Source organism: Hyaena hyaena, unplaced genomic scaffold (genome assembly GCF_003009895.1).
Source record: "Hyaena hyaena isolate Hyena2069 unplaced genomic scaffold, ASM300989v1 scaffold_1642, whole genome shotgun sequence".
Lineage (NCBI taxonomy): Eukaryota > Metazoa > Chordata > Mammalia > Carnivora > Hyaenidae > Hyaena > Hyaena hyaena.
This window is the reverse complement of record NW_024082275.1, coordinates 159,627-180,369: the sequence shown is the minus strand read 5'-3', so window position 1 is coordinate 180,369 and position 20,743 is coordinate 159,627.

Here is a 20,743-nt window from a genome sequence, read left to right as displayed (position 1 = left end):
ATTGTCTTGATGACTATAACTTTGTAATATGGGTTGAAGTCCAGAATTGTGATGCCTCTAGTTTTGTTTTTCATTTTCAAATTTGTTTTGGCTATTGGAGGTCTTTTGTAGTTCCATAAAAATTTTAGGATTATTTATTCTAGTTCTGTAAAAAATGCTGGTCATATTTTGACAGGGATTGAGATAAATGCTTTAAGTAGATAGATTGCTTTAAGTAGTATAGACATTTTACCAATATTTGTTCTTCAAATCCATGAGCATGGATATTTTTCCATTTCTTTGTGTCCTCTTCAATTTCTTCAATAAGCGTTCTATAGCTTTCAGAGTAAAGATCTTTTACCTCTTTGGTGAAGTTTATTCCTAGGTATCTTATGGGTTTTGGTACAATTCTAAATGGGATTGATTCCTTGATTTCTCATTCTGCTACTTTATTATTGGTGTATAGAAATTCAACAGATTTCTGTATACTGATTTATTTAAAGTTTATTTATTTTTGAGAGAGACAGAAACAGAGACAGAGAGACAGAGAGACAGAGAGAATGAGATCACAACCTGACCCAAAATCCAGGTGTCAGATGCACACCCGAATGAGCCACCCAGGGACCCCAGAAGTTGTTTTTGTTTTTGTTTTTATCTTGAAGAAGTTCCAATAGTTCATTTTTGCTGGCTGCTGGAGGGGAGATGGGTTGGGGGGTGGGCTAAATGGGTGATGGGTATGAAGGAGGGCACTTGTTGTGATGGGCACTGGATATTATATGTAAGTGATGAACGGCTAAATTTTATTCCTGAAACCAATATTACACTATATGTTAACAACTAGAATTTAAGTAAAAACTTAAGAAAATGAAAAAACAAAACAAAACTGGACTTTGGCAACTTCTTTGGAGCAATTAGTGATAGTCAATTCATGAAGTGACAAATAAAAAATTATTATTAAGAAAAAAAATCACTGTCTCATGCAAACAGACATTCACACCAAATACTTATGAATATCATCATTCCCCTATAATGATAGACATTGTATAGCATGCCTCCCACTCTTGTGTGCACTGCAGGTTGTGTGATAACTCTGTAGCATATTTTCTCATTAAAGCATATCCTAATGTTCACTTAGGTTCATAAAATTATTGTAGTCACAAAATATAACTCAAATTAGAGGAAATGTCCAGCATTTGACTAGATAACTGGACATTTCCCTTAGTACTATTTATCCACAAAGAAAACTGTACATTAACTATTACAGGAAAAATATTTATTAAAAATGAACTATCATAGGCCTTAAATCACAATTTTTGAGTATTTGAGAAATGAGATATTTTTGGAAATATATTTATTAGTTAGAGTATCACTAGGATTCTTCTTATAGTAGAAGAGTAATCCATTTAAAATAGCCCTGAAAATATTAAAAATACAATTTCAGGAACCTATTTTACACCTGATACTAGATTCATATGAGAAAGTAAAGGATCCACTCACTATCCATTCAGACAACATCTGAGTGTTGAATACATTCAATTCCATGTGGTACCGGGGAGAATTGGTATAAATGTATAAGAAAATATACTTACCTCTAAAATGTAATAGTAAAAAGAAAGTAATCATTATATGCAGAGCCAAATGCTGAAATTACAGATGAAGAAAGACACATGGACACACATATACACACACAGGAGGTAGGAGACAAAGAGAGACAGATCAAATAGAATTCAGCGAAAGGGAGTATAATTGAATCTTTCAAGGACCAAATCCAGGAGAGTGCTAAAAAGATACCAGGTATTAGGGCTTCTAACTTCTCTTTCTCTGTAGTCATCAGACTGGGTGTTATGGGAGTACACCTTACCTCTGTAGGTCCTTGGCATTGTTTTTATTTTTCTCCCTTCAACTTACATAAGGCTCAAATATAGTTCCTAATATATATTTGATATATATTGGAATATATATATATATATATTCTATCAATTAGCTATTATTACTTGATATGAAGACATATATATATATACATATATTTATGTATATATATATATATTAAGGCCTATGATAGTTCATTTTTAATAAATATTTTTCCTGTAATACTTAATTTACAGTTTTCTTTGTGGATAAATAGTACTATGGGAAGTACTATGGGAAGATATATATATACATATATCTTCTTATTGAGTAATAATAGCTAATTGATAGAATCTTTTTGTGTCTCAATTCCAAACTCCTAAGACAGTGTGATCAATTTAGTTTGGTTCTGGTAATTACCCTTGATTAGACTTGAAAGTTGTGTTTTATTTTTCTTTCTAGGGAAATTTATTTATTTATGAAATTGGCTCATGGATAGGTAAAAAGAATTCACTTGAATGGATGCCTGGAAGGCTCATTGCTTGAGTGTCTGACTCTTCATTTTAGCTGAGGTCCTGATCCCAGTGTCATGGGCTCTGTGCTGAATGTGGAATCTGCTTGAGAGTCTCTGTCTCCCTCTGTTCCTCTCCCTCCAACCCCAAATAAAATAAAATAAAATGAAGTAAAAAAAAAAGATTAAAAAAAAAGAACTCACTTGAGACAATTGGCATTTCTAACATATTTTATTTCCATTTATTCAAGTATTAATTGATCACTACCATAGGAAGAACATTATGTTAATTTGACACATGTGGAGATTAATGACACCTAGTTCTTCTATCTAAGAGCTCAAACTGGAGGGGAGGAGACAGAAGAAGACAAATCACCGTTTTTAAGGGATATATACAATACCAATGGCTCTGACACTTTAGATACATACATTCTGGTCTTTTGTTAACTCCTCCCAACAGAGTAAGTTATCGCCAGGGCCCAGATATCATAACACCCACTGTGGATATTCTGGCATAGAACTAGCTTTCCAAATGGCTGAGGGCCTGTGTGAGCTTCATCTAGATGATTGTTTTCTGGAAGATTGTCCTACTATTATGCATCCCCCTTATTTTGTTGAAAGAGTATGTGACTCAATTTTGGAAGCAACATCTGCATCAGCTCCCTGGGAGGGAAGGAGTAGGATAGAGATAGGGTAGAAACCTAAAGAATGTGGGATCTGAGAGGGGTAACTCCTTTTGAATTCTTGTCCTGGATACCAAATGTTTGGGGCAAATATATATACTTACTAAGGGACTATCATACAGATATTTTCTGGGTGTCATGGGAGTACAGAAGAGAGGCACCAAGTAAAAGCTGATGAAGATATATCTGGGGAAAAAAAGATGACATTCTATCTGAGTTGTAAACGGCTATTAATAGTTATATGAGCAAAGTGATGAAGTTCTTAGAAGTTACTGCATGTGAAAAGTCAGGTAAATTCATGTTTATCTGTGTGGTATGATATTCATAAGGACCTGTGTAAGGAATTTATTCATGACACAGCATTTGGAACATATTAACAGATACTAAGAATTCTTACCTTCCTTTGGTATCAGCAGTGTCCTAAGATATTCCCCTTCCTTCTTGTCTGTGGCCTCACAAGTTTTCTCACACTATTCAGTTGATGATTTTCTAGGAATTAAAAATATTCAGTGATTCAGAATATTTATAACAACCACGATAGGACAGATACTACATTCATCTGAGCTTTTCCCCTGGAGATGGGCTGGTTATTTCATTTAATATAAGTGTAAATAGAAGAGTTCCTCCAAGGAGTGAGTAGTTTGCAGGTTCTCCATCTGATAGAGTTTCAACTAATGAAGATTTAAATAAATATTAAGGGTATACAGTTAAAGGTGGTGGATTGATCACACACATGATCTTCCATTCCCCCTTGAAATATCAATAAACTTATAATAAAGAAATTTATAAAAAAAACTTAAGCCAAAAAAGGCAAGGATGATAGAATATAATAATGCAATGCTAAAAACAAGTGGGAACTAGATGTATACACGGTGTGGTGGCTAATTTAATGTGTCAGTTTGACTGGGCCATGGGATGCCCAGATATCTGATCAATCATTATTTCTGAGTGTGTCTGTGAACGTTTGTTTAGAATAAATTAGCATTTGAATTGGTGAACTGAGTAAAGCAGACTGCCGTTTCTGATATGGGTGAGCATAATCTGGTCTGCTGAGATTCTGAATGAAAAGGTGAAGAAAAGGAGAATTTCCTATAATTGCTTAAGCTGGAACACTGGTCTTCTGTTTGGACTGAGACTCACACCACCTACATTCCTAGTTGTCAAGTTTTTGAACTCAGACTGTAACTACACCACTGGCTTTTCTGCGTTTCCAGCTTATAGATGGCGGATCATGGGACTTTTTGGGCTCTGTAAATGTATGAGCCAATTCCTTATAATCAATCTCTCTGTCTCTGTCTCTGTCTGTCTCTCCCTCTCGAGTTCTGTTCCTCTGGAGGACTCTGACTAATGCACATGAAAAAGGCCTTTAGAAACCCAAGAAAGATAATTTCTACCTGACAGTGAGCAAAGATGATTAAAAAATCTGTTATACTATCGAACACTTAAAAGGGACATCAAGTGCCTTTTGAAGTGGGGGAAAATGTGAAATCAAAATTAAAAGACTATTGAAAGTTTAATATTTAAACCTAGACCTCCTTTATCTGTTGTGAGGCTGTACTCAGCTGTCAATAGCATTTATATATTCATGAATTGTATATAGGGAACATTGATGTAGCCTAAATGATAATCACAGTATAACTATATTGAGAGAATGAGGATTATAGTAAATGTGTATGAGAGTGGGAATGGGGTGGTGAGAGGGAAGTGGCAGTATACAAAGGGACATGTAGATCCTCATCTTCCATGGAGGGATGTCAACAGGGAATGCCCACAGTCATGCCAACAGAGAAGCCAACAATTTAAAAATAGTAATAAAATAATTTCTTTAGATATATGGAGATATATATCAAAAGAATAAATTACAAGAGATGAAAGTGGTTGCTGCTGGAGAATGGTAACTTGAAGTGGGTATTAAGATATTGCTAATTTTTGCCATAAGTCCTGTAGTATTATTTGAGTCTTTAAACTACATGCAACCGTTACTTAGATATACAAACTAAATCAAAAGAAATAGCATCAGGTTCCCATAAATCTGACATTCTCCCAGAGGAGTAATTGTAGGGCTATCATTCCATGTTGCATTTCAATTGTATCCTTAATAATCAGCTGAGCTAAAGGTCATTTTTACCCATATTTGAACCTTCCTGGTTTCTCCACCTATAAAATAAACACACTGTGTGCAGTCTTATATTCCTTGCATGAATGTTCTGAGAATACTTGACATACCACAGGATAGAAATATAATCTATTTAGATCAACTGTAAGTAATTTAAATGTTATATACCATTTGATCGATGTTGAGAGGAAAAGTAAATGAGACCCTTGCAAGTTAATGACTTGCTGAAGGAATTTCTACTGGCAAATAATAATAATGATAGGAAAGTCTGAATGAAATGATAAGAAAGTACTGTCATATGCTTAACAGAGACATCCAATTAGCATTCTTTAATTCTCTTATTCACGCCAAATAAAAGTAGGGACTTTGTTAAATTTTAATTCAGATTGCTTTTACAGAAACTTGAAGCAGTTATCTCTATAGAAATATCCTGGAATATTTCATAAACATATCATGCTGCATGATAGTTCCATTAATCTAATTTGAAAATGTCAGCATGAAAAATCTTTGATTCATAGAGTATTTTAAAAATATATCTCTGATGTTTTTTTGTTTTGTTTTGTTTTGACATGTCATTCATAATCTTCTCTCGGCACTTAGTCTAGATGACTGCAGTCAGCAGAACCAACTAGCCAAGGATCATCCTTGATCTTTTTGCATACATGTTACAGAACATTTTCTTTATCATCACCTCCAGAAAATGCTATTTATCAAGGCCCTCAGGCAAAACCTCCCTAGGGTAGAGTGAGGCCCAGAATCAACTTTAAGAGTACAGGGAAATCTAGTTGAAATAAATACTAAGGAGAGATTCAGGGGAATAAATCAATCACAAAATGGATTGTGTATAAAATGGGAAACATAAGGGATCCAGTGGTTCCTTTGTATACCTTGGATACCTTTGTATACCTTTGTATACCTTTAATTTTTCACTCATTAGAGAGCGAAATTGAAGTATCTCTGAGCCCTTTACTTCTTCCTATATGTATGGGTTATTAGCAAGAATGATTAAATTAACCATATAATTTCTTCTTGCCAAAACATTAGATTACTGTAAATCTTCAGTACTTCTATGAGATGATTTAATCAAGTTTTTTGGGGGTAAGACATGTTAAGTAATCAGTACTTATCATAAGAAATAAAGATTAGCTTAGATCAAGGTCCACTTTCTGTAAAGGATCAAGCAGTAAATATTTTCAGCTTTGCAGACCGTATAATATTTGACAACTTCCACTCTTCCATATAGCATTAAAGCAGCCAGAAATTATACACAAATGAATGGGCATGGCTATATTCCAATAAACCTTTATCTACAAAACAGGCAGCAAATAGAATTTGGCTCATGAGCCATCAGATACCAACCCCCTGGATTAGGTAATATTAGAGCCAAGAAATCAAGGGTGACTAAATCTTGCCATGAATATCATGTCCACTATTTCTCAAGGAGTCCCCTAGAAGAATATACACAGTAGTAGTAGTCATGTGGGGAATCAAATACGTATGGGGTATTTGATTTTTACATGGATAGAAGTTGAGCAATTGCCAGTGCAGAGCCATGGATCTATCTGGTTGAATCACATGAATAAGCCTATAGGCCTAAATGAGAGTTTCTTTTCTATCTACACTGAAAGAGAATCTGACTCTTTGGATATTATTGATTTCTTGTGGCAGTCTCATGACACAAGAAAAAGAAACAGTGGCAATAATGCAGAGATAAAGAATGTTTTCATGGCTCCTGAAGACAGGTGGGCACCCACCAAACCACCATACTTAATGGAGTAGGGATGGGTGGAATGGAGCATCTCTAACTACACAACTGGCAACAGTGTACTTTAGTGAGATGGCTAGATGCCCAGAGAAAATATAAAAGAGATCATTCTTAAATTAGTATGAATTTGTTTTTTAGACAATGGTGATCATAATTAGTAGTGAATGTAGAATAACAGACCATTTATGGGGTCCCTATGGGAGAGCCAAGAAGTAGAATAAAATGAACTGAAACTCCTGAGAGAAAGAGAATAAATGAGGTAAAAACAAGTGATCTTTTAAAGCAGTTTCTAACAATTGATAGTGCCTCAATAAATGTTACTTTTAACTCCCCCTGAGATCTAGTGTTGACCTTTGTACAAATTGCTAGGCAGTTATTTAGACATAAGCAAGGAGAGATAAAGCAGGTGTTGGCTATACCCGCAGTGCCATCCCCAAGGACTAACTCCCACACCTTCAGAGCCACCTCTAAGGGCTAATGGAACTGGAAAGGCCTGGCCTCAGAGCTGGCTCAAAAGCTCAACTCCTAAGAGCTGAGCATATGCACAAAGGGTGAAACTTGTTCTTAACTAACTTTAAGATCACAACAAAAGCTCTTTAGACATTCATAAATACACAGTACATAAATAAATACAATTATAACAGAATGTATCATGTGTAGGTGCATGCCAGAGGCCAAAATGTTATATAACCACCAGATGTCAATCAAAAATGGCAATCAAAGCCAAATTTACCTGTACACAAAGCAGGCTTAAAAGGATGCAGCTAGAGCTTCTTGGGGCTGTTGCCACTCTTGCTGTGGCAGTGGCCTGCGTTCACTCTTGAGAGTATACTATATTTACCTTCTTAATAAACTCTATCTCTCCAGTCTGGTCTTGGGTCTGCAATTCTTTGGTGCCTCTGGGACAAGAACAAAGCAACCCAGTAACACAAATTAGTTGCATATATGGCAAATTTATAAACATTCTCAGGTCCTAATTTTATTATCAGAAAGATGTGGTAATATCAAATTAACCTTACCCAAAGCCTGTTCCTGATTTCAGCTCTATTTTAAATTCTGCAGAAAAGCCTGGCATGATTCCCTCCTGATTTAGGGAAATCAGCCTAGTATACATTTTCATTGCTCCATCTACCACAATATCATACACCTTTCTTTTATTATCACACAGTTATTACAGTTGTTTTATATTCATTTGTGGAATTACTTGATTAACTTCTATCTCCTTACTAAACTATAGGTCTATTAGGGGAGACATACCTTATTCATTCCTTAGCCCAGATTTTGGAACTATTTTATAGTAGTAATTCTAAGGAATATGCACTCAGATTTGAGAAAAAAGAAAAGAGGAGGAGGAGAAGGAGGAGGAGGAAGAAGAGAGAAGGAGGAGGAGGAGGAGGAGGAGGAGGAGGAGAATTAAAGATCTTCAATATTATTTATTCATGTGTTTGTTCATTTTTATATTCATGCATTATGAATCCACTCCTAATTTATGACCATGCATTGTGCTAGGTCCTGGTGAGACAGGCAAGGATTGGCCGGAAAGGTCACCACCTCATGGAGCATACTGTCAAGAGCAAGAAACCAATACAGCAATACACAAATACTTATTCAAATATGCTTTTAAGAAAATGTGTTAAAAGACAAGTATAGAGAGTATACTATACTTGTCTATATGGCTTGTTTATACACTATGCTATATAGCCTATAAAATTAACATATTTAGGGGCGCCTGGGTGGCTCAGTCAGTTAAATGTCTGACTTCGATATAGGTGATGATCTCACAGTTTGTGGGTTCAAGCCCCACATCTGGCTCACTGCTCTCAGCTCAGAGACTGCTTTGGATCCTCTGTGCCCCTCTCTCTATGCCCCTTCTTTGCTCACATGCTCATTCCATCTCAAAAATAAATAAACATTTTATTAAAAACCTTAAAAAATCAAATTAAATCAAAATACCTTATTTTGTTTGGGAGTGATCTCAGTAGGCTTTAAAGAGGAAGTGGCATTTAGGCTTATACTTAAAAGATGAATGCATAGGTGGAAAGATTACTCAAACACACATGCACATGCATGTGTAAATAGGCAGATTACTCACACACACATGCACATAGCCCACAAGGCAGTGAATGATAAATGCACATTCAGTAATAACTGTAGTTAAAAAAAAAACAACCTCAGAATGTCCAGAAATGGTCTAAGTTTAGACTTGAGGCATGATTTGTTCAGATCAGGACAAACACTTAAGGTTTGGATATTATCTTAGTAATAACTTTAAAGGGAATCTAGGTTAGATCAGTCTGTCTGTCTGTCTGTTTTTCCTCTATGTATACACACACATGTACACATGTACTACATTTACCACAACTCAGCCATGAAGTCTAATGGAGTATAATTAAAATATTTTTTTCAGATAATTTGGAATTTTACTGATATAAAGTGCTTTATTCATACTCATATAATTTTTTAATTCTCTATTTTATAATCTTTATTGTATGAGAACTGATCATCCACATTGCTTTCCTTCTGAATTTTAATAAGAGATAATTTAAGACACAAGTATACTCCTTTTTCCCCTTTAGTTTTCTTTTTTCTTTGGCAAGGATAATTAAAGTAAATGGAGCATAATAAAGAAAGAATATTAGCTTCCAAGCAAGAGTTTCTAAAATGAAAAAAAAAAAAAATCTCAGTACATTGGACTCATAGAAAAGAAGGCCAGTTTAAATGGCAAACTATTTTAAATGTGTATATTTTAGTTATTTTAACTACATTCAGTAACAAAAATTGGATGTCAGGACTACATATTGGAAATTCGTTTTAGGAACAGATAAGAATGATTTATAGGTAGAGAGATTGGTAAGATAATTAATTTGAAATATGAAAGACTGCTTAAAAACAGTTATCCAAATAACAGACTATTTAGACCTAATAGTCTATCCACAATTTCTTTTAGTATCGATGCTTTTCACGGAGAAAATTTTCTTCATAATTAGTAAAAAGATCAGAGTCAACTAAGATATTTATTTGATCATGTGAAGTTATAAAAGTAACAAGGTTTCCTCTTTGTATTTTTATCTTTGTATTATAAATTTTTGGAATTCCTCTAGAAGTATCACCATCACCAAAAATAAAAATGAGCAGTTTTAATGTATACACAACTTTCACGAAATAGAATAACAAAAACTCAACAATGTTTAGCGATTTTCTTGTTTTGTTTAACTCTGCTCCCGACATGGAGATTATTATTTAATTGTAAACAGAGTCAAATGATTTTTTTTCCCTTGAAACAAGTGGTGAGTCATTGAATGGGAAATGCAGTTTTACACTTATTTTAAGGGAGCCTTTTGCGAGCTTTAAAAACAAACCTTGGGGAGAAGAAGAGACCCTTGGGTGCTGAGCTGTCAATCCAGAGATAATAATAACACATGTTTTTGGAATACTGCTGCCTCAGAGATGTTATAATGTGTCAGAAGTAAACACCCCCTACTCATTCTGGTAGTTTTATTGCTTCTGGCATGTTATGATTAGAGATGTGTGTGGCTTTAAAACTGAAAAGATTGAATTGCTTAACACACTATGTATTGGAAAGCCGGGGCCAAATGGAAGCTTAATCAGCATTTTTCTTCCTTCTAAATGTAAATGGTATGATGTAGTGTCCTGTAAATGATGCTGTTTATCATATACTGTCAGACGATGCTGCTGAAAGATGCATTTCCATTTGTTTCCTTACTTGAGTTTGATTTGTAAAATCAGATTTAAACAGTGGATGAAATTGAATTTAAATTTCAAGGACAGACAACCTAATAATATTTAGCATAACTGGGACTAAGTCTAGAAATAGTTATTCTAACTTCAGCCTTTAGGATTTGAAAGAACAATGTGTCTTTATTTTTACTTTAAAATAATTAGCCCAAATGTAATGAATTTTATGGTAATTACAGTCATTAGCAATGGAAACTTAATCTCAGCCAAAGTATTCATGTGCACACCACAATTTGTGTACGGAGCTCCAAAAGATCTTTTGTTTTCCCTACACGTCTATAGTACCACAATATAAAAAATGTGATGGAGATATTGCTTTGATTTATAAGTATTTTTATAAGTATTATAGTTATTTTAATGTGATTTTTCAGTGGCTGGGAGAGAACATCACAATTTACATATGCAAATATTTCTGGCAGAGATTCATGTGCTCAAAAAATTTAGAAAACCTAAATTTACCTTGTCCATGTTCTCAGCTGATTATACCCGTCTACAATCAATGTGAACCACATATGCATGTCAAAAGCTTCCATTATTATTTTCGTTATAAAAATATCTTTCAAGACTGCCAATTTAGAAATTAGGACAATATTATTCTTAGTTCCAGGCATCAGTAGCAATATACTATAGTGTCTGCAATTCACAGACACTAAAACAGACTTTATTTTTCCATTATGCTTATATGGAAACTTTTTCATGTTTCCTAACAAATTGCAATTATGTTAAAGAGTTGCTCAAACCAGACTGGAGTCTACAGGCAAGAAGATGAGGGATTATGAGTTTATAAATGTCCACTTGGCTGCAAGTGAAGGAGAAGTAGAAAACCTAGGAAAGGGTGGTTGCTTTTGTTAAACATTGCTGCCTTAAGACACCCAAAGTGGTTCCCAGGTTTGTACTACTTCCTCTTTGTGGAGTTAGTACAGAGAAGCACTTAAAACGGCCAGTTCTGAGTTGGAGAAGTGAAGCTGGTGGAAGGAACCTGGTTCACCCTGGATCATTGGGAAGCTTGACTACGTCAGTCAACATCTGGACCTGGATTGGGTTCAACCACTATCCAGGAATTCTGGGCTCGTCATCAATTTATACAATGCCCTATATCCAGCCCTGCTCTGTGAAATCCTTAGCCTTGGAGAAAAACAAGAAGTCTATAGTGGAGTATACCATTGCTGAATGGGCTGGGGCTGGGGTGGGGGTCCTTGGTAGAAATGCCAGCTGGATCATGGATGTAGCTGAATTTATACATTAAATATTTGGAACATGCTTGATGATTTGTACTTGGCCCCAGACCTCAGAATTATTAGAAGTGAGCCTGAAACCGGGAACTTTGTTGAACATTGTTTCAGACAGTACTAGATAACTTTACAAAAAAATCTCGGACTCCATGTGTTAGTATTGACTTGAAGCTCCTCTTGGACTCCATTCTTTCACATGTATACATGTATACACATGTAGAGAACATCCAAGCCCTCACATACTATGATGAATTTTACTTTATTCTGAATACTAATTCATGAAATATAATAATATACATTTGTCACCTACAGAATTTTATGTTGCAAAACTCTACATTACAGACATTTTTTTTAGGGCTTTGGGGAACAACAGTATTTTAAGTTCGGTGCCACTTAGAAAAAAATTGCAGTGCAATCAACAATTCATATGAATACAATTTGTTAATAGAAGCTTCAATAAAAACTTTGACATATGATATGTACTTAAAATATAGAAATGTTACTTTTCCCTAATACTTCTTTTTTTTCATAAAATCTATTTTCTCTATATTTTTGAAAATCTAGAAATCGAAGAGTATATTAACAGACATTTCCCTGATTTCTGTGTATAAGCCAAGATCGACATGGTTTGTATCATGAACTCTAAAATATGGTGTAGAACTCTTGATAGTGGGTTAAATAGTAAAGAGCATTTTTGAAGTACAGTTTATTCCACAAGTATGTATTAAGTGCCTACAATAATGCCAGACAATGCAAGAGGTAGTAAAAACAATAGAGATTTATACTAGTATTTTTGTAAGAGAGATACACATATAATTAGATAATTCTGCCACAAAATGATGAATGGATGAATGTTGAAAGGAAAAATGCTTTGGGAATTTATAGTAAAGGAATGACAAATTCTGCTTGCAGGAATCCAGAAAGATATTGTTTGCTGTCAATGCAGCTAGATGTCAGGGATAAATAGCAGTTTCCAAGGCTAGAGAAAGAGGAAGAATATCGTAGAAGTTCTATAGAACTATAATTCTATAACTGTAGCGAAAAAGAGCTTGTCAGAGAAACTGAGCAATTTCATTTGTCTGATCACTGAGCCAGTTAAGTATGGCAGATGTAAGAGACAGTGTCCAAACATGAAGGGGATGAAAGTGCCAAGATAGGTAGAGATCTAAAGATGAAGAGTCTCTATGGCATGTCACATTGTATGTTATTTTTCCCCATGAGGCCTCAGGATTTGGGAAAACTCTTCATTGAATAAGTATTTTGCATAAATAGTAATGTATTTTATACATATATGTGAAAAGTAATCTTGACAGAGTGCAGAGCACTGACTACAATGGGGGCAGACCAATTGCAAAGACATAGTGAGAAAGTTTATGGTTATGTATACATAGCCATATGTATACAGAGAAGAGGCTCTGAAAGCCTGAATTTAAGCAGTGCCAATGGGTTTTAGGGGTAAATATAATATTAAATGCATTCACTCAAAATAATTCATTTAAAGTGAGTCTACTATGGGCTACTCATTGTACTAGGCAATAAGATAGAGTTTTGAATATAACACACAGGTTATTGATTCTGAGATATATTGAAGGTAGAAGTTTCAGGCCCTACTAATGGAGAGAGTATGTGTGCATATGGGTAGGAGATAAGAAAGGAAAACAGGAAATAATGAGAAAAAGTCAGAATTTTTGTGTAGAACATAGAATTTTTTATATATTAATTTTTAAATATTTGTTTATTTTTGAGAGAGAGAGAAAGAGACAAAGCACAAGCAGAGGAGGGACAGAGAGAGAGGGAGACACAGGATCTGAAACAGAAGGGCAGAAAGAGGGGGGGACACAGAACCTGAAACAGGCTCCAGGCTCCAAACTGTCAGCAGAGAGCCTGATGCAGGTTCAAACTCACAGACCATGAGATCATGACCTGAGCTGAAGTTGGGCACTTAACTGACTGAGCCATCGAAGCACCCTGGAACATGGAATTTTTGACAATGCACATATGATAGGAAAATGGAGTTTTAGAAGAAGATGAGGAGTGCCTGGGTGGCTCAGTTGGTCAACCATCGACTCAGTTTTGCTTCAGGTCATGATCTCAGGGTTCATAAAATTGAGCCCCCAATGGAGCTGTGCTCTGACAGCATGGAGCCTGCTTGGGATTCTCTGTCTCCTCTGTCTCTGCCCCTACCCCACTCCCAAAATAAATAAATAAGCTTAAAAAAAGAAGGTGAAACAGTTGATTTAGGTACATGTTTAATGTGTGTTTGTGACACATGTAGAGATGTCATTCTAGAATGCAATGATGAATGCCAGTCTTTGACCCAAGAAAATGAGAGGAGATCATTTAGATTTGGGAATTTAAAAATCATGTCTCCCCCTGAGGAATGGGGGAGGAATTTCTCCCTTCACTTTGAGGGAGAAATCTTCAAAATTGTAAGAAATAGTAAAAAACAAAAGAAAACAAATGTTGTAACAGAAGTCTAGGAGAGTTTGAGGGATATAAAGTATTCACTCTCAATTTAATTTGTGGAGATGCTGGGATGCCTCGGTAGCTCAGTCAGTTAAGCCTCTGACTTTGGCTCAGGTCATGATCTTACGGTTCACGAGTTCGAGCCCCATGTCAGCCTCTGTGCCAACAGCTCAGAGCCTGGAGCCTGCTTTGCATTCTATGTCTCCCTCTCTCTCAAAAATAAATAAACATTTAAAAAAAATTTGTGGAGATGCCAATGAACATTTAGGCAGTTGGAAGAGAAGGGAACAGAAAAACAAGATAAAGGATCAAAAGGGTATTTTATTTTTCTTTTTGTCTTTGTTTCTAATATGAGAATCCAGCTTGTGTTTTAGACAGAGAATCCAAAGGAGATTGTAGCTGTTTAAAAGAATATAATTAACTGGGCAAGATCTCAGAAGGAAGGCTGGAAAGGATAAAGTCCAATGAAAAGGTTATCAGGAGTAGAAAGAAGGAAAATCATCTTCCCCTTGACAAACGGAAGCATTAGGTATAGATTATCCTAATGTCATTTTAATCTAAAATTCATAGAAACATTACTGAGAGAAAAACAAGTTACTTTCTTTTAAAATACTCAGAGCGAGCTGACATCCAATTCCAGCTACGTAATTAAATTACATTTATAACAATGGACATAGGCCATGACTATGCTGAGACCTCAGATATGGTCTCCCAAATGTAGTGATAATTTTTGAATAGAATAGAAATCCATGTAAACAGAGATTTCATTAGCTGCTAATGAGAATTTGTGTCCACACATCCCAAATACCACTTTAAAGTATATGATAGCATTAGTACAAATGGGAGTGTGGGGACAATTTATAGTAGGTTGATGCCATCTTGTATCTTCCAGTGTAGAAAAAACAGAGCTAGGAAGCTGAGTCTGACATTCAGGTATTTAATGAAAGTCTTTAATTTCAAGAAAATTTGGGAAAACCTCTCCCGACTATTAATTACACTTTTTCAATGATAGCACTGAGAGATGGTTAGACATATATATAAGAACATAAACCTTATAATGTGAAAACAAAATTCATACAAATTTCAGAATTTTGGTATCAAAATAGCACATGTGAACATTCACCACTTTATTCATGGCTTCTATGTATATCTATTGCCCCTATTATTCCTTATTTTGTCTTTCTTCCTTTATTATTTGTTTTATTTTATTGCATGTATTGTGTTGCCTAAGCTTATTTTTTAAACCAGTCAAATATATGTGAATAGATTAATGTGTCAGTATCACACTTTTGCATTAAATTTATGAATGTGCAGTGATCACTTATTTATCCTAATGAAAATATTTGTATTTTTCCAAGATTATAAATAATGCTGCCAAGAATATTTTGTCACTACATCATGTTTACATAAACATACATTTGGTATACATGATATTAACATCACTAGAAATTTCTATGCTGCTTTCAAAAGTAGCTATACCATCTGTAGGGTATGAGTATCCCTAATATTCCCAGGGCAGGGATTATGGTCAGGAATGTCCTTTTGACACTGAAAATTGGGCATTCTCTCTCCAAGGTTTTATTTCTCCAGTGCTAGAGAACATACTGAGCAATGATATCCTAAAAGATCAACCTCTGCAAACCTCTATCAGTGAAAACCACCTTCAGGTTAGAGTGATCCAACAGGTGCTTTGAACTGCCAACTGGGAACCAGCACCACTCCTCAAACAAAATAAGCTGCTTGGGGAGCATAAGGGAATAGGAGAAACTACCTAAGAACCACGTAGAGTGGATATTATACATCCTGTCCATAGTGCTTTTGATAGCCAGGGATAGACAGTAAAAAAGCCAGGTGGCTCATGGGAGATGACTGTGGGCTACTGATAACTGAACAAGGTATGCCTCTTGTTGATGCAGCTGTGCTCAACACTGCCACCATCTTAGATACGTTGGCCATAGTCTTAGGAGTGTATTGTGCCATCTTGGACTTAACAAAAAGGTTGTTGTTGTTTTCCAGTGTACCCCAGCCACCATTGAGTCACAAGATCAATTTGCCTTCAAGTGGAAGGAGCAGCAATGTATCTTTCAAGTGCTTCCCCAAGGCTACCTACACAGCTCTGTGATATATCATGGAATGGTATCTAAGACTTGTTCTCCTTCTCCACATCAATAAAATGGGCCCTTTACATTGACCTCTCCTGTTGACATGTGAAACCTTGTCTCTGCTACAGGACACTCTGCAGACTTTGCTGGAATATCTGTGAGTGAGCAGATGAGAGGAAAATTCAGAAATTCAAGGCCCAGGTATTGCCAAGTTTTGTGGAGTCGTATGGTCAGGTCAGACCTGCACTGTCCGAGAGACCGTTATCGCCAAGGTGCAGCCTGTCCAACCCATAAGAATGTGAAAGAGGAGCCAGCTTTTGTAGAGATTGGGGGATTTGGAAGACTTTTATTCCCCACTTGGCACAGTGCCTCTGTCCCCTATTCCACCTGGTAAAGAAAGGACATGTAGAGGACCAGAGCAACAAGCTGTCTTTGAGAAGGCAAAAATGCCAGGGAAGCAGATTAAAGCTCTGGGCATCTCCCAATCAGGGCTATCATCTGAGTTCAATGTATTTGTGACTCTGGAAGGTATGGGTTGGGTACTGTGGCTGAGACAACAAAAGGAGAGAATCCCCTTAGGATTTTGGTCCCATCTCTAGAAGGGGATAGAAATTCAATATATGCCCATGCAACAACAGCTCCTCACAGTATACATTGTGCTTCTCCAGACAGAGGTAGAGCCTTTCACAAAGGAACAGCATATCATGGTAAGAACTTACCTTGCTAATCAAGGGGTGGATTGAGAATATGTTCAGTGATCTACTTTTGGTAGCGCTCAAAACTCCCACTTTGACTAAATGGCCCTATCTGCACCTGGGAGTTTCCTTGTCCACCTGCCAACTGTATCTAGAAATATGGATGCTACTAAGCCTGGCAGAATATTTAGATCCTTCAAATGGCCCTACCTCTATTCCTGTGGTGGCCTTTGTGTTCTATAGTGGGAATGGAGGAAATTCCCGCTGTTACCTGGTATACAGATGGGTCTAGTCAGGGTAACCAGCTTACCTGGATTGTAGTCACTATTGAGCCCTGAGACCTTTGGATGGAAATAGGAATGAACTGTAGCAGTTGAGGATAATGGGAAGCTGATGGATGGATGATCATGAATAAGCCCTTGTGGGGTCAGAATTTGTGGAAGAATATTTGGGTTCACGTGTAAGAACCTGAAGCTTTCCTCACTGTCTTCTATATCCTGGCTTATAAAGTGCTCACACTCCCTACAAATCAGGAAACTGGTGCTCTAGGTCAGGTACCAGTCCTAACAACTTGACCTTTCAGTAGATACAGCAGATTGGGTGCACAGAAAGAGCAACTACTTTAGTGGCTGAGAGGAAAGGCATATTGCCAAGGATGCCAGACTGTCCTTAAAATATAGTAACTTAGTTAATGCAGTAATAACATGATCTGTGTGTTCTAAACAATGCCCAAGGTAACTGATAAAGGGGTCTGAGGCCATCCACAGGAGTTCCCAACTAATGAGGGATTGGCAAATTGATTATATCAGCCCCCTCCTTCCTAGTGAGAGTTCTAAATATGTCTTGGTTTGTGTGGACACGTGTCTGACCTAACCCAAGCTTCTCCTATTGCCACACAAACCAGACTGCTGCCATTAGGGAATTAGAGATGCAGACTACCAATTATAGATACGTTTGTTGAATAGATAGTGATGGAGATCACATTTCAAAGGTTATGATACATGAGTGGGCAAAACAAACAAACAGAAAAACCAAAAAAAACAAAAAACAAAAAACGACATGACATTGAATGATGGTTTCATCTCCCTATAACACACAAGCAGGGGGATTTATAGAAAGGAAAAATGAGATATTAAAATGTTTTTTTTTTTTTATTTATTTCTAGGAGAGAGAGAGAGAGACAGCATGAGCAGGGGAGGGTCAGAGAGAGAGGGAGTCACAGACTGAAACAGGCTCCAGGCTCTGAGCTGGCAGTCAGCACAGAGCCCGACGCGGGGCTCGAACCCACGAACCGCGAGATCATGACCTAAGCGAAAGTTGGACGCTTAGCCGACTAAGCCACCCAGGCGCCCCTGAAAAATGAGATATTAAAGCATCAGATTAAATTACAAGTAAAACCACCATGGCTTGACCAACTATTAATTTATGATGTACTAATGTTATATCATCTTTCCTAGATCATAAGGATACAAAGGGATTCTCTGAATGATTTGATCCCCGCCTATGGGACTTAATAAATCAGTGGTTTGGGTCATGGAGCTCTTGGTGGAAAACTAAATTGTTACTGACTTGGGGGATCATTATCTTAATCTGTATTTCCTCTGGCATGTGCTTATAGTGCTGCTCCAGTATCTGCCTGCACTGCAGCTAGATAGCTGCCAAGTGAACTACCCACGCTAACTAGCCTGGGGACCACCCAGGGTACATGGCCAAAGGTGGGGAGACATGTTAAATTGCACGACCTGGTCAGGAAGGGTGGAGTGTTGGAGGGAGTCATCAAGAGGAGGATATGACGGCTGGGTGACACTCGACTTGGACCCCGTTGTTAGAGGCTCCTTATTCCCTCCCCCCTTCTTAGAATGTATGTTCTACACTCTTCCCACACTCAGAGATACTGCATCCTTGAGAGAGTCCTGTGGCATTGAGACCATCTAGACTACATCCGTGTGTCTGAACCCTGTTATGGACTCTAATCTCTTAAGATTCTGGCAGGGAGATGCACAGATCTATTCCTCTTGCCACCATCCAAAACAAGTCTGGTTTGTAAATTCTTTTTGTTGACACAAAATGAACAATCTTTTTTTTTTTCATGTTTATTTTTGAGAGAGGGGTGGGGAGGGACGGAGAGGGGAGCAGGGGACAGAGGGCCTGAAGCAGACTCTGTGCTGACAACAGACAGCCCAATGTGGAGCTCAGACTCAACTGGTGAGATTGTGGCCTGAGCTGAATTTAGATGCTTAACTGACTGAGTCACCCAGGCACCCTCAAATGAACAAAGCTTTTTAAAATTTTTTAAAAAACAAGGAAAAGAATTTTATCTGAGCCCAAGTTAGGACACCTGCCAGGATACATATAATTTTCACGGAGAAGAGAGTGCTCTGGAAAGGAACATTTGGTACAGGGTCATATATGTTTTCTACATAAAGAGTTACAAATCATCATGATAAAGGACATTCCAGAAAGTTATAGACTTTATCTTATGTTTTAATATGTGCAGGCCTTATGAATTTAATCTTATGGGAACCAGGGAAGTTTCTTTCTTTTTCTTATCTTGTGTTCAGAATGCTCCTTTTTCATTATTTTTTTAAATTTATTTTTAAAGAAGCAGACATTCAGTATGAGCTCGGGGCAGAAATACGGCCGATGCTTTTGGATTTTGCTGAGTCATTTTGACCTTGATAAATGTTAAAGTATAGCTTCCCTGGGAGCCCAGAAGTAGGGCCCACAAACATAAGAAGTAGCACATTTCCTCTTGCTTGTTAAAACTGCCACCTACCAATCTGGAATGGTCTGCCTCTTCAGTCTCTCCTTGCCCTCTCATATATATGGGCCAGTTTTGAAATCACTCTGGGGAAATACCAGAGCTGCAAACCAACAGACTCCACTATATCAAAGTGATATACTGTCTGCACCCTTTACTTCTTCACCCTGATGATGTTATAAACGTAATATGGAAAGAAGCACCTTGAATAGAGGATTGTAGAAGGCATAGATGCAATCGCCCCATAGTTCTGGCCCTAAATTTATCATGTTTATACATCTTTATTCTTGCCTCAATAATCTTTGCCAGAGTAAGGCATGCTCCACGAAAACAGCTGCTTTCAATGACTGCTTTGTCTGTTAATTTGTTACAATTGGGGCCTTGCCAGGTGTGAATTGAAAACCCTTCGCTCAATCCAGGGTCAGAAGCAACAACTGAAAGAGCTTCTCCAGCAACTGCCAATCAGGTTAGGCCTTTGAAAGTAAAAGGGGGAAAAGAGCTGGAGGGCAGGGAGACTGGCAGCGTTTCTGCCGCAGGGGTCCAGAGCCATGTGGGACAACACCCTCAGGGTGCCTTTCCACCATCCCGCCAGAAGTTGCCCAGCTGGTAGTCAGGCCACTTCCAACTTCTCCCAAATCGCAACTTTCCTTGGAGAATCCGAATAAACTGAGGCAATGAAGTTCTCAGCTTCCCACTTTCCTGTCTCCAGTGGAAATGCCTGTTCACCGAGATGTGAAGGTAAGCCATGCACGTCTACCCAGAGTTTCACTTAATATTTTCATTCACACTCTGATTTAAGGAAAGCCTCTGCATGGCGAGGGTCATTTCT